Genomic DNA, 12500 nt, shown 5'->3' on the forward strand with positions numbered 1-12500 from the left:
GACTCTGTGAAGCAGAAAGCAGAAGGGGCTGTGGGAAAATACCTGAGTGGTTTGTGCATTACCGGAGTGTTGTCTTTGCAAGGCCGCCAACGGTACCCCGCCCGTTTCACCAGGTGATTGATTCTGCGAGAGGAAAAGGAGGAAGAACATGTACATGTCAGTAGTTTCCTCCCGTTGCTGATGAAAGACTCAGAACGAAGAAAACTGCTTGAAAACATGGGTCATGCCGTTTCGGGCGATTGGCAAAAGTATCGTTACTCTAGCTGGGTTGATGTTCCCCTGTAATAAGGGTTACATGAGCTTCCACTTTTACGCTACAAACAATATTATGTTGGATTAGGGTAACATGATGAAAACAGTTTGGTCGGTCGGTCTTGTTTGTTTGTTTTGTTTAAGGTTTGTTAACGAACGCTTAATTATAGTTTCGGGGATCATATGCCTGGAATGTCTGTCAGTGCACCTTCTTGTTTTTCAGACTTGTGAAAGAAGTGTTATGGTCGGTTAATTAAGCTACATTTAATTCGTTCATGAAACATGAACATGTCAAACAAACTTCTTTGCCCCCTTTAAAGTGCACGGTCTGCAGCTGCCGAATAAGCAGGATGTCACCACACGTCAATGCAGCCTTCAAGTTAACTCTGTCGTTTGGCCTGATTGCTCGGCGATTTTCACCGAGTATCACGGTGTCAGTCGCCAAAAATGATTCATGAATCATTTAATTTATGCAAGTTCGTGTCAACATCCAACCCTTTTAGACATCACCAGAAACGCTGCTACGCAGCCGGCACCCCCATCAATTATTGGTACTTCCTCTACTCTTTACTGACGCCGGATTGCCGCGTCAAAAACTTGTGAACCAGAATCATACTAAAATGGCTACCGCCAATGGCAGCTAAACACAGCCGGTTGCGTCAAAAAGTCGGAATGGGTATAATAATGATGGATCCAAATTTCACGCCAAGTTAGGACAGATGGAGGGTACTACGGAGAGGAAAATTCCCCAGGGCCAGACTAAAGCATTGTTGCTGAGGTCATAACTTGCATATATGGCTTGCGCTGTTGGAAGTTGTGGCGGAATTGGCATTAATTGTCACAGAGAGAGATGAATAGTGGTTGTGTTGTTGGGAGGGATGACCTGGAGAATGTGTGTGTGTGTGTGTGTGTGTGGGGGGGGTGTTACCAGGGTCGCCCCTGTGAAAGGAATTAAACCATACTTGTTGTATTCGAGAACCTTGTTTCCTCTTGTGTTCAACAGAAAACTACTTGGAATGATAACCAATGTGTGTTTGTTTGGTTTGTTTGTTTGTGTTTGTTTGTGTTTCTTATGTTAAGTATATGAGGCACCGCGTACGTTAGTTTTCGAAAGCGATGAGGCTGAAGCACAAACGTGACAAGTAACATAATCATTGTCTGTGAAAGATGCCTGTCTTTCAGAAAGTGAGGCCCGCCGCCTGGACCGACATCAGATGAGATTCACGCACGTACTTACTAAAATGCAACGAAGGTGCAGAACGCTGGTAAACCTTTTTAAAAAAAAATTTTAAAGGCAAAAGCAAGAATCGAGTTTTCAAAGATCCGACTATCTAACAAGTTTACCTGGCGTATCAAATATTTGTAAACTTTGAAGAAAAACAACAACATTTAAGCAACAGCGGAGTAAAACTGTTTTTAAAGATACGGGTATCTCACAAATTGTGAAATGGCTTGTCACGTTAGTAAACCTTGGAAAACATATCAACAAGAGTCGAGGGAAATCAGTCTTTAGCTGGCATTTTACGTAAATAAGCTTAAGCCTAAAAACAAAACATAAACACGTGTGGAGTGGAATCAGTATTCATCCAACGACACATCTAACTAGCGAATTTAGCTTTCATGGTGACTGAACCCACATCAGAGTAAAATTTGACCTTGGTGATTGGCACTGGTGAGCGCTGGTGACTCATTCTGTCAAATCTGATGAGTGCGGGGAGGAGAAGATGAAAGGCCAGGCTTTTATTTTAGAGTAATATTATAGATTGGCGGGTTAAGGCTGCACCCAGAGACAGAGGAAGAGAGGGGAGGAGGAGAGAGAGAGAGAGAGAGAGAGAGAGAGAGAGAGAGAGAGAGAGAGAGAGAGAGAGAGAGAGAGAGAGTGAGAGAGAGTGTGAGAGAGAGAGGGAGAGAGTGAGAGAGTGAGAGAGAGAGAGAGAAAGAGAGAGAGGGAGGGAGGGAGAGAGAGAGAGAGAGAGAGAGAGAGAGAACGACGGGAGGGGGGGGGGTAAAGAAAAGAGAGAAAGGAGAAAGAGAGTTCCAGGAATGGGTGTAGGTAAGAGAGAGAGTAAAGGCCTGTCCAGACTTGGACGCTGTTTTACGCTATATGCGCCGCAGGCCGTTTTGTGCGTCGCGCGGGATTTTGCCGAGTGGCCACACATCGACGACTTTTTTCACAACGCGGTATCAGTGGAGCGCAAGCGTCTAGGTCACCTGACAGGAAGGTCAACACGCTAGCGGTAATTTGCAAAGATGGCTGCGTACATACAAAACAGTGACAGTTGCATCGACTGCCACGCCGCGAACTTTGCGTTCCTGTTTTTGTATAACTTGGAAAATGTATTCCACAGGGATTCGTGGCTTCTGTATAGATCGATAAGTTCGCCGATCTGTGTCGAAGAGAATCGGTAAGCAGCCGCCATGTTGTACTAAGAGTCTACCCAGAATCCACGGTTGACGTCATCGCTCTGGTTTTCTCTGATTGGTCAAATTTCCGTCGTTCTATGTCTGTGTCAGAGAAATTAGAACACGCTCTATTCTTCTGCAGATAACGCTTCGCGATCATAGCCCGCCGCGGCGTGCCGTTTTGAGCATAAGTCAAATGTGGACAGGGTCAGCCTGGAGTGTCTGGACAGGCCTTAAGAGACGAAAGAGAGAGAGAAGTGGTCAGGGCAACGAATGGGGGGGGGGGGGGGGGAGGAACGGGGGTCGCAAGACAAAGCAACATGCTTGCTAAAATGGCAACGGATGGCAATTTGATGATGATGTAATCCTGCAGAAGTGTTCTAGCTGGTTCAGTGGCTTTCCCCCCATTCCTGCTTCCTTTCATGTTCGCCGAGATTGTCTGTGGGGGAACTCCGGGCAGAGCCAGTACAAATTAGTCATGGATGACAACGCTCTCATCAGTGATGAAGAAAAATCTCATTCCACAAATTGACGTTTTACTACCGTTAATTCTTGTTTCACGCGAGTGCGAAGTTGTCGAAGAGTAAACCACCGTGTAGATTTCTTGACTAGAAACCACAGGGCGGCATTTTTGACATTGTTCTTTCATTGCTGTGGCATTATTGGGACTTGATGCGATTGAAACAGAATATTTATCCTACATTCGTGAGAGAGACACTCGTGAGATAATAATCGTTCAAATCACACGTGTGTATATCATGTAAATGAGGTCATGTCAAGCAAGTCTGGCAGGGACCTGTTTTTCCACTGCTTATGATGCCAAAGTCACCGAGACAAACGTCATTATAGAAGAAAAAAAATTGCGCTCGCGTATTACCCCCGATGAATTTTTAGAACTAACACGTCACGCCACACTTTCAGGGTGACGTTTCTTTGCTTTGACGTAATAGATTGCACGATGCTTTAGAAGAGATCGAGGTTCTAAAACAAGCGTCTTCAATTTAGCTGCCTCGACTGCAGGACATTTTCAGTAAAATACACGTAAGTACAGTATGTAGGATAAACAGAATACTACATGGCTTGCTGTGTCGTACCAGATTTACACTCGTTACTTTTTCAAATAGTGAACAGCTCGCTTTCGCTCGCAGTTCATTTTTTTTTGTTTAAACTCGTGTAAATCTGGTACTACACAGCAAGTGATTTAGTATTCTTTATATATCTCTAGCTGTGGCCATTTCTGGATTGGGTCTGACCCAAATACAAATGTTAATGAAAATCTACAAACTGACATTTTATTTCTGTTAATTAATTCCTACATCATGCTAGTGAGTGTAAAAACATCCGGAAATAAAAATATACGCTGCACAGAGTTTCGTGACAACGACAGAGGAGCGGTATTTTCAAATTCTTTTGTTTCCATTACGTTGGCAAGTTTTTGTTGGAACTTGATGTGATTGCAAGAGAATCTAGCTCGCTAGTTGTTGCCCATTTCTGGATTGGGTCTGACCCATGTCAAGATTCCAATTACTTTCTAGGGATTGAAGAGCGAGAGCGATTTGTTTTCTGAGATGAAATTGGTGTAGGCCGACCAGTTCATGATTACTTCAGCGTAAGAAAAGTTCTGTTGGTGATTTATCTGCACAAAAGAAACGGTCTGTGTGCCTCTGACTTTGTGTTTTGTCTATCTATGTGTGCCTGCATGTTTCTCTCTCTCTCTCTCTCTCTCTCTCTCTCTCTCTCTCTCTCTCTCTCTCTCTCTCTCTCTCTCTCTCTCTCTCTCTCTCTCTCTCTCTCTCTTTCTCCCTCTTCCATCCTGCCCCCTCGCTCCCTCTCTCTCTCTCTTCCCCTCTCTCTCTCCCTCTCTCTCTCTCTTTCACTCTCTCTCTCTCCACCCCTCTCTTCCCCCCCCCCCCCTCTTTTTCTACCTCTCTCTATCTCTTCACTCCTCACACTAGAACCAACTACCAAATCCCCCGGCCAAGGCTTCAACAAAAATGTGTCCTTAGCTTTTTCTCTGAAAACGTGCACCTTTGCCCTTCATAGTCATCACTCATATCCTTCTCTGGAGTTGAGACGCTGTAATGGATCATGTCTGTATCGATTGTCACCGCCTTCGCCCCTTTTATGTGAACATATCTTGCCTTTCGGAAGGACTACACAAAATTGCTAGCACACATAAAACGGTGCAAGTCGGATGAGAACCTGTACAGTACTCTTCAGTGTGTAGAGTAAGTACTCTACAGTCTCTGGTACGACAGTACTAAAAAGTGAGGTAGAATTTACGCGCTACGCCGTAGTGTAACACGAAATTTTTACTCCACGAAAAATTTACTCCGGAGTAAATAACTATTTCGTACGAAATTCTTACTCCGAGTACACTTTTCGTACGAGAAAAGAACTCCCCAAGGCACGAAAAAATTACTCCCTCCACGAAATTTTTACTCCCCATTTATTTTACTTCCAGTAAAAATCTCGTACGCAAAAATGGGATGCGGGCGAAGGGATAATGCCAATAAGTGATCTCGCGCACACGTATGTCGCACTACCCTCCTTCCACCCCTTCCACCACAAAGACTAACAGGGGACAAGGGAGTAAAAATGTCGTACACCTGGCATCGGAAGTTAAATTGCTTGTGTGAAGTAATTTATTCGTTATTTATTCGTCAGGGGAGTAACATTTTTGTACGAAATGTTTACTCGGAACTCACCTGTCTTGGGGAGTAATTTTCTCGTGAAATGGGGGAGTGATTTTTTCGTAAAGGGAGTAACTTTTTCGTACGAAATGTTTACTCCGGAGTAAAAATCTCGTGGGAGTAATTTTCTCGTGTTACACCGGTAGCCGAAAGCCATAGACTATCGTCAACACAGTATTTGAGAAACCCTCGACGGTATCTGAAGATAAATGCTTCTTTATCTCTTGCCTTGTTTGTTACCTGTCGCTTGTGGCGCCACCTAGTGAGATCTTTATTTGTATGGAGAAGTAAGACCTAAGACTATAAGAGTCATGCTACTATATAAAAGCTTCTGGTTATATAGTCGGCGCACTGTATCTGATGGCGCCATTTGTGCAGTCTTGCTCGCTGCCCCGGTAGTCATCTTTGCTGGCTAAGAATGGGTACTTGTGGAGGCCCGTTATAAATAACTCGTGTAAGTCTTCTTTAGGGTGTAGTAAATAAAGTCTTTGTCTCTTCAGCGAAATAACCGTAAGGTCTCTTTTTGTTGAAGCAAGGAAGCTGTTTCAAGGAGCAGGGATTAATTATGCTATACAGTTATCAGCTATTTTCTCCCGTGATTGTATATTTTTTCGGAATCAGATTGTATGAGAAAAAGTAAGTGAAGTAGAGGTTACATGCCGAGTCTCAGTGATTATTAAAAATAATGGTCGAAGTTAGCGGATCATGAAAAATGCGAGCTTCAGCGAGCTTTTTCATGACCGCGAACTGAGACCATTATTTTTTAATAATCACTGTGACGAGGTATGTAACCTCTTTATTCCTCCTTTCTTCAGTTATTCAAAGAAAAGAGGAGTTTTTGTGCGAAAGTTTGATCGAATCCGATTCACTCAACCAGTCTACGTACCTGCGCAGGCGATTGAATAATGCGCGGTTGTATAGTTCAGGGAAAATCATTCAATTCTGTCAACACTTCTTGTCAGTTTCCCTGTTTTGGACTAAAATCAAGTACACAGTTATGTTGTTATTCTGCTGTGGCGGTAAAGGCAGATAGTGTGTGTTCTGTTCATGTTTTGGTATCGCTCAGGAAATGTTCTTTCTTCGAATGGGACTAGCAGACGAACTTTTGCACCCGTGTTCCAACGTTAAAAACTGTATGAAATTCAGTTTTCTGGGGCAAAATAATGAAACCGCTATATGTTCTTTAAATTGATGAGATGTGTGCACTTGGTTGCGTGTGATCTGTTTATAAAATGAAATATTGTCGAAAACTAACCGTCGGATTGCAGATCATTGCAGTCTTTTGACCAAGCAACTCAGTTCAGAAAATTTGGAAGGGGAACTACTCTTATCGCTAGACAGAGTACGAGAGTTACTTGCCTTGGAAGTTTGCTTGCACTCATAAGAGATCTAAAGCGAGTTTCTCTGCACTGATCGTTAGATTTGGATTTAGAAAACAACCAAACTCGTGGATTTTATATGGAGATTAATGTGTTCAAGCCTGTAGTTGCTAGTTTAAATGCAGTATGTTTGTATTGTTTGGTCTAGAGATGTATATTTCGTACATTAGAGCGTTCGGAACTTTTCAACCGCTAAAGTAGTTCCCTCAAAGTCCAGCTCATCAACCTGTGAGCTATCGAGGATTCAGGCCCGTTGTTGGGTAAGTGATTTTGGTTGTTGGGTAAGTTACCAAAAAATAACTAGCCCTACAGGTTTACAGGGAGAAAGAAGCAGAGGGGGAAATAATTGTTAATTGTTTACTGGATTGGAGAACAGCTCGTGCAAAAAACAAAACACACACACACACACGCACACACACACACACACACACACACACGCCGATCCACGCCGCACGCGCACATCACACACACACACACACACACACACACACACACACACACACACAAACACACACACACACACACACACACACACACACACACACACACACACATTCACACACTCACACACACTGACAAAACGGATAAGAGCAGAACATAATCATAAATTCTCTTTCACAGGTCGTTCCTTTCCCCTTCAGTTTGTTTGTCCATTGACAATGCCAGATCGTTTGACAGGAGAGGCAAACGGAGAGTTCTGTAACTCGATAGTTGCACGTGCTCTACCCACAAGACCCGGATTTTTTTTTAACCTAGGCCTTCTTGATTACCAAACACTTGTCTCTTTGTCTTTTTACCCTGTGATTGTCACTGCGCTGTCATCGATCGCAAAGCAGACAGTGGTTTGATGAGAAAAAACAAATTCACGTAAGAATGAGATAGGCTTGCCCCAGAGAAAATGGACGCTGCCAAAGAAAATCGGTTGGACAAATCAGTGTAAAGTATTTGCATTGTCTTTAAAAAAATTAAAAAAAGGTTTAAAAAAATAAGTTATAATCATGTTTGTCAATCGAATTTTGTGTGCGTTTTCATTCTGTGTGCTTTCTTTGAAATTTTTCTCAATTGATACTTACGGCAGTTCTGTGTTGACTCGCGCTTTGAAACTATATTCAGTTACTTAATGTTATACTCAGTCGCCGATAAAACCCATAAATTCACAGCTGATTTTGACAAATGTGATAAAAATTTTAACAAAAGCCATCTGAAGTTAATGCTCTTTGTCTCTGTCACGTTTCAATATCACAATAAGGTGATTATGAACGGTTAGTTACTTCTAACTAACTAACCACACCACGATCCACTCTCGCAGTCATACAAATAGATAGAATCAACAAAAGTATAAGTTTCAGACGCCTGTTTATGTAATATCACGCCACCTCCCTCGAGACTTCACTCCAAAAGATGTTCTTTTTACGTTCTAAACGTAAAACAAATGGTCACTGACAAAAATGCCAGTTAAAGTACAGGAAATATTAATAACACGCTGATCCCGTGTATAGTTAAGAAAAGTTACTGATCTGCCTTAAAGTGCTAATTCATGCAGGTGTCACACACCCCACGTCGTCACCACTCGAGTATAATCACAAATAATACAGATGACTTGGTGGTAAGGGTGCAAAAGACATGGTGCAACTTAGCTTTTTGCCACTGAGTGGGCGGCCCGTGATTAGTCTTTAGTCTCCACAACTGCTCCGTTGAAATGTAGTGCCGGTTAGCGTGGCAACGAAGCAGGGAACAGTGGAGACATCAGGCGCCTCACTCAGTCGCTGAAGGTCCTCCCCGTAGTCTACCAGAAAGATGTAGAAGACGCGTAGATGGGCAGGACGGCGACAGCGACAGCAAATCACCAGTACAGCAGGTTAGCAGGTTACAACAGTGCCGCGGACGACCTGGTTACAGCATCCCGGCGTAGCACGTAATAGAATACGTAGGCAACAGCAATAGAAGAAGGCTGCAACAAAAAGCCTCGGTGCACTAAACATGTCATGCTACCCCTCACACCCCACCTTTAAACATGTCACCCTGACATATCTCATCGAGCACGTGGGCCTGCACAAACGGACTTTTACAACAACAAATTAGCTATTTTCCTTCCTTCTCTCCATATCACAAAGAGCCAATTATGCGCTACCTGGAAAGAACAACAGAGAGTATTTCATTCCACAAACACAGACTCGTCAAAAGCGTTAAATAATGATTTATTACCTCAACAGCCTTATGTAGGTAGCTCTCTTTTAAGCGAAACCGCTTCCTTTCGAATGACTTCTGTTCGTCAACAGAAATACCGTCATCCTCCTCTCTCGCTGAATCCTTATGCGGTGAAAACGCACAGCGGAGAAACCTTGACGCCCCGTCTGTCAGCCAGCAATGTCCAGGAAGAAGGTGGTCTGTCCTTGTAGTTCCTATCAAGCCCCACTAGCAAGTAGCATAGCACGTTGATACCCAGTAAAGTATTTAAACGTGTTGAAAACCCTCACACTTGTAGGAGAATTCTGACACCGACCCTTCTCTCTCGCTGCTGAGTTTCGAGTGTGTCGAACAGATAAACATGTAAAGTGAAAGCAAAATCGACACGTCTACTCGTCTCTCTCTCTCTCTCTTTCTCTCTCTCTCTCTCTCTCTCTCTCTCTCTCTCTCTCTCTCTCTCTCTCTCTCACTCTCCCCCTCTCTCCCCCTCCCTCCCTCCCTCTCTCCCTCCCTATCTCTTACTCGCAAACACCATAAATATTATATATGTATTCCCAAACGGATTTTTGTTTTGATGTACAATTTTCATTCAATTTTCTTTTCATGTTTGCAAGCTTTTCATTTAAACTGTACAATAGCCGCCATTTATATTATATGTAATTTTCTAGAAATAGTGAACACCACTATAAGCATTATGCTTGTTGTTGTTTACTCAATATGCGTTTTTTGTAAATAATGCACAAACGTTAAATAAAACAGTTTAAACCGAGTGTGTCGTTAATATGTCTCAACAGACAACCTGGACAAAATCACGTGACTCACCTTGTCACATTCCAAGTTCAGCTATCACCAGTTTTGCCCCCACAGCAGAAATCACCCACGTGAAATCCGTGCGACACGAAATTCCCGTGTTCGCTTTGCTCGGTCAGCTAAAACCCAGCCGTTGACAGAAAGCACAGGCGCTTTCTATCGCAATTGACCAAGAGAAGGCACCCCACAGAGTGACACTTTCTCGATCCATGTCACTAAATCGTGACAGTCTCCCGGACCGGAATCCCGCGGGCGACATAAAACCCAAAAGAGTACTAAAATACGCGTGACAATAACCTGTACCACGTGCGCGTGCAAAGACCTTGACCCTGCACAATGACTACAGTGTAAAATGACTACCATTCAATGACTATCGTGCAAAATGACTACCATGCAATGGCTACCGTGTAGAATGACTACCATAAAACGATTACCGTAGAAAATGACTACCATAAAATGATTACTGTACAAAATGACTACCATTCAATGTCTACCGGGCAAAATGACTGTTCACAATGACTGTTCACAATGACTAATCAAAATGACTACCATTGATTGACTGCCGTGCAAAGTGACTACCATGCATGACTACCGCACAAAATGACTACCATACAATGGCTACCGGGGTGCAGAATGACTACCATTGAATGCATGACTACCGTGCAAAATGACTACCATTCAATGCATACGATGCAAAATGACTAATGACTACCATACAACTGCCTATCAAGGCCGAAGCCATCAGGGACATCTGTCGGAACACATCTGTCACCAATGTTTGACAGGAAGAAACCCTAGGCAGGGAGGACGAAGACTACAAAGTGCAGGATCATAATAAAAACGGCTTGACGGACAGAACGTGCCGGTTACAAAAAGAAGAGTAGTTTCTCCGCGATGATCTCTTGCGAGAAGGCCGCGTGAGGGAGAGGATAAGGTGCAAAGTGCTGGATCACAATAAAAACGGCGCGAGGAGGTCTTTATAACGCCAGATGGTGCTAGCTTATGGTAGTTTTCATAACATGATCTGTTTTGAAAGGAGTAGTAAAATAGGGGGAGGGGGGGGCAGGGTGGAGTTTGGGGAGGGGGGGAGGGGATGAGTGGAGGTTGGGGAGGGGGTGGGGGCGGGGGTAAGGGGGGCGAGGCTGAGGACGCAGGTTGCCAAGAGATCGGGTGGTGCTGGTGGTGTATCTTTACGTACACGGCGTGACAAAGTCTTGAACACCAGACGGTGCTCTAGCTTGTATAGTAGATTTGCTGTGATTCTCTTTTTGGGGGAGAGTTGAAAGAGAAGCTGTGAAACGTAAGCTTACAGGGATTCAGTTTTCGAGTCTTTACAAGCACTACTCGATTCGTGCGTGCGTTTAAATGCGCGCGTGCGCATTCATGCCTTAATTTCATCTTTAAAATATTATCCATGTTTACCTTTCCTGTTACTGCGTCTGCGTGGCTTGTTTATTTGTGTAGAACAGCATGTGCATTGCAAATATCTCATTGGTTCTTTTTGTTTTTCTTTAGTGCTGAAACTGATGGTTACATTCGATCTATAGCCTCACTCGAAGCTGGCATTCGGTTATGAAATACTATCGCTTATTCCTTCCACTGGCTTCCGCTATTCTTCTTCTATTATTCCGCCATGACGGAACACTTTCGATCTCCGAACGTGTTGCTGGTAATTAGTTAACCAAACCCACAATGAAACCCGTGCCGTGTTGCGCATGCGTGCAACCAGTCATGCGCTGTCCTGCTCGTTCATGCGCATTTCCGCTTCCGTCTGCGACCTGGTTTGATTTTTGACGGATGACAAAGCTGATTGTTCTGGGAAATGTTTAGGTTACTCGGGTTTTTGTCACGCGATTTGCAGTGATTACATATTATAAACAAAGAAGGAAAGGAGTGGTCTTGTAAAGTTTTTCTTTTTCCTTTATTTTTGTTGTTGTTTTGTTTACTTTTGCTTTGTTATTGTGTTTGCTTCTTGGAGAATTTGTCGCGCTCGAATATTTTTCGTTAGAGCATAAGATCTCAAAAATATATATTAATAGTTAATGCAAGACTTTATTACATTGTTTGTGTGATCCAGTAGCGAAGATTTGACACTGTGAAAAAAAAAACCAGCTTTTTATACTAGTATTTTTGTTGAATGAAATGTCTTTTCTCATGCAGTGTCCTTCGTGACCAACGAACACAAAGCATGTTACAAAATATATATATACCACATGTTGGTGTCTCTCACGGAAATCCTCTTCGTTCCGTACCAAAGGCCGTTGTACATAAAGCGTTACATAAGAACGCACAAAGTTATCTCTTCTCCCATTGTTCTGGAAGAAACAATGTCCTTCTCGTGTCCTATCTGCCCTGTTGTTGACCCAAAGCCATGCAAGTCAAATGATCTCTGCTCAAGCCACTCAGGGCTGCATTACCCGTGACGTCTTTCGCAAGGCTGGCACTGATATTTTTTGCTGCGTCTCTGAGACGATTAGTCTCCTTATGACGTCATCCCAGCTGTCCTCGCGAGGTCACAGACCCAGAATACAGACACAACTGGCAGAGACGGTTGCTCCGTCATGTCTGCTGCTAAGACTGTCGCGGTGTTCGTGTCCCATCTGCATAAATTGTCAAAGCTGGGATTACGTTGCGCAGTGTCTGTGTATTCATACGTGTTCTTTGCTCGAAGAAGTTGGGCTTGCGTAGTTTTGGGTTGCTCTTCGGTGTAGTAACTGTTGTGTTCCAGGTAATCGCTTTACCGTGGTTGAAAGATCAAGGGTTAGTTTAAACAGTG

This window comes from Littorina saxatilis, linkage group LG4 (assembly GCF_037325665.1).
Source record: "Littorina saxatilis isolate snail1 linkage group LG4, US_GU_Lsax_2.0, whole genome shotgun sequence".
NCBI lineage: Eukaryota > Metazoa > Mollusca > Gastropoda > Littorinimorpha > Littorinidae > Littorina > Littorina saxatilis.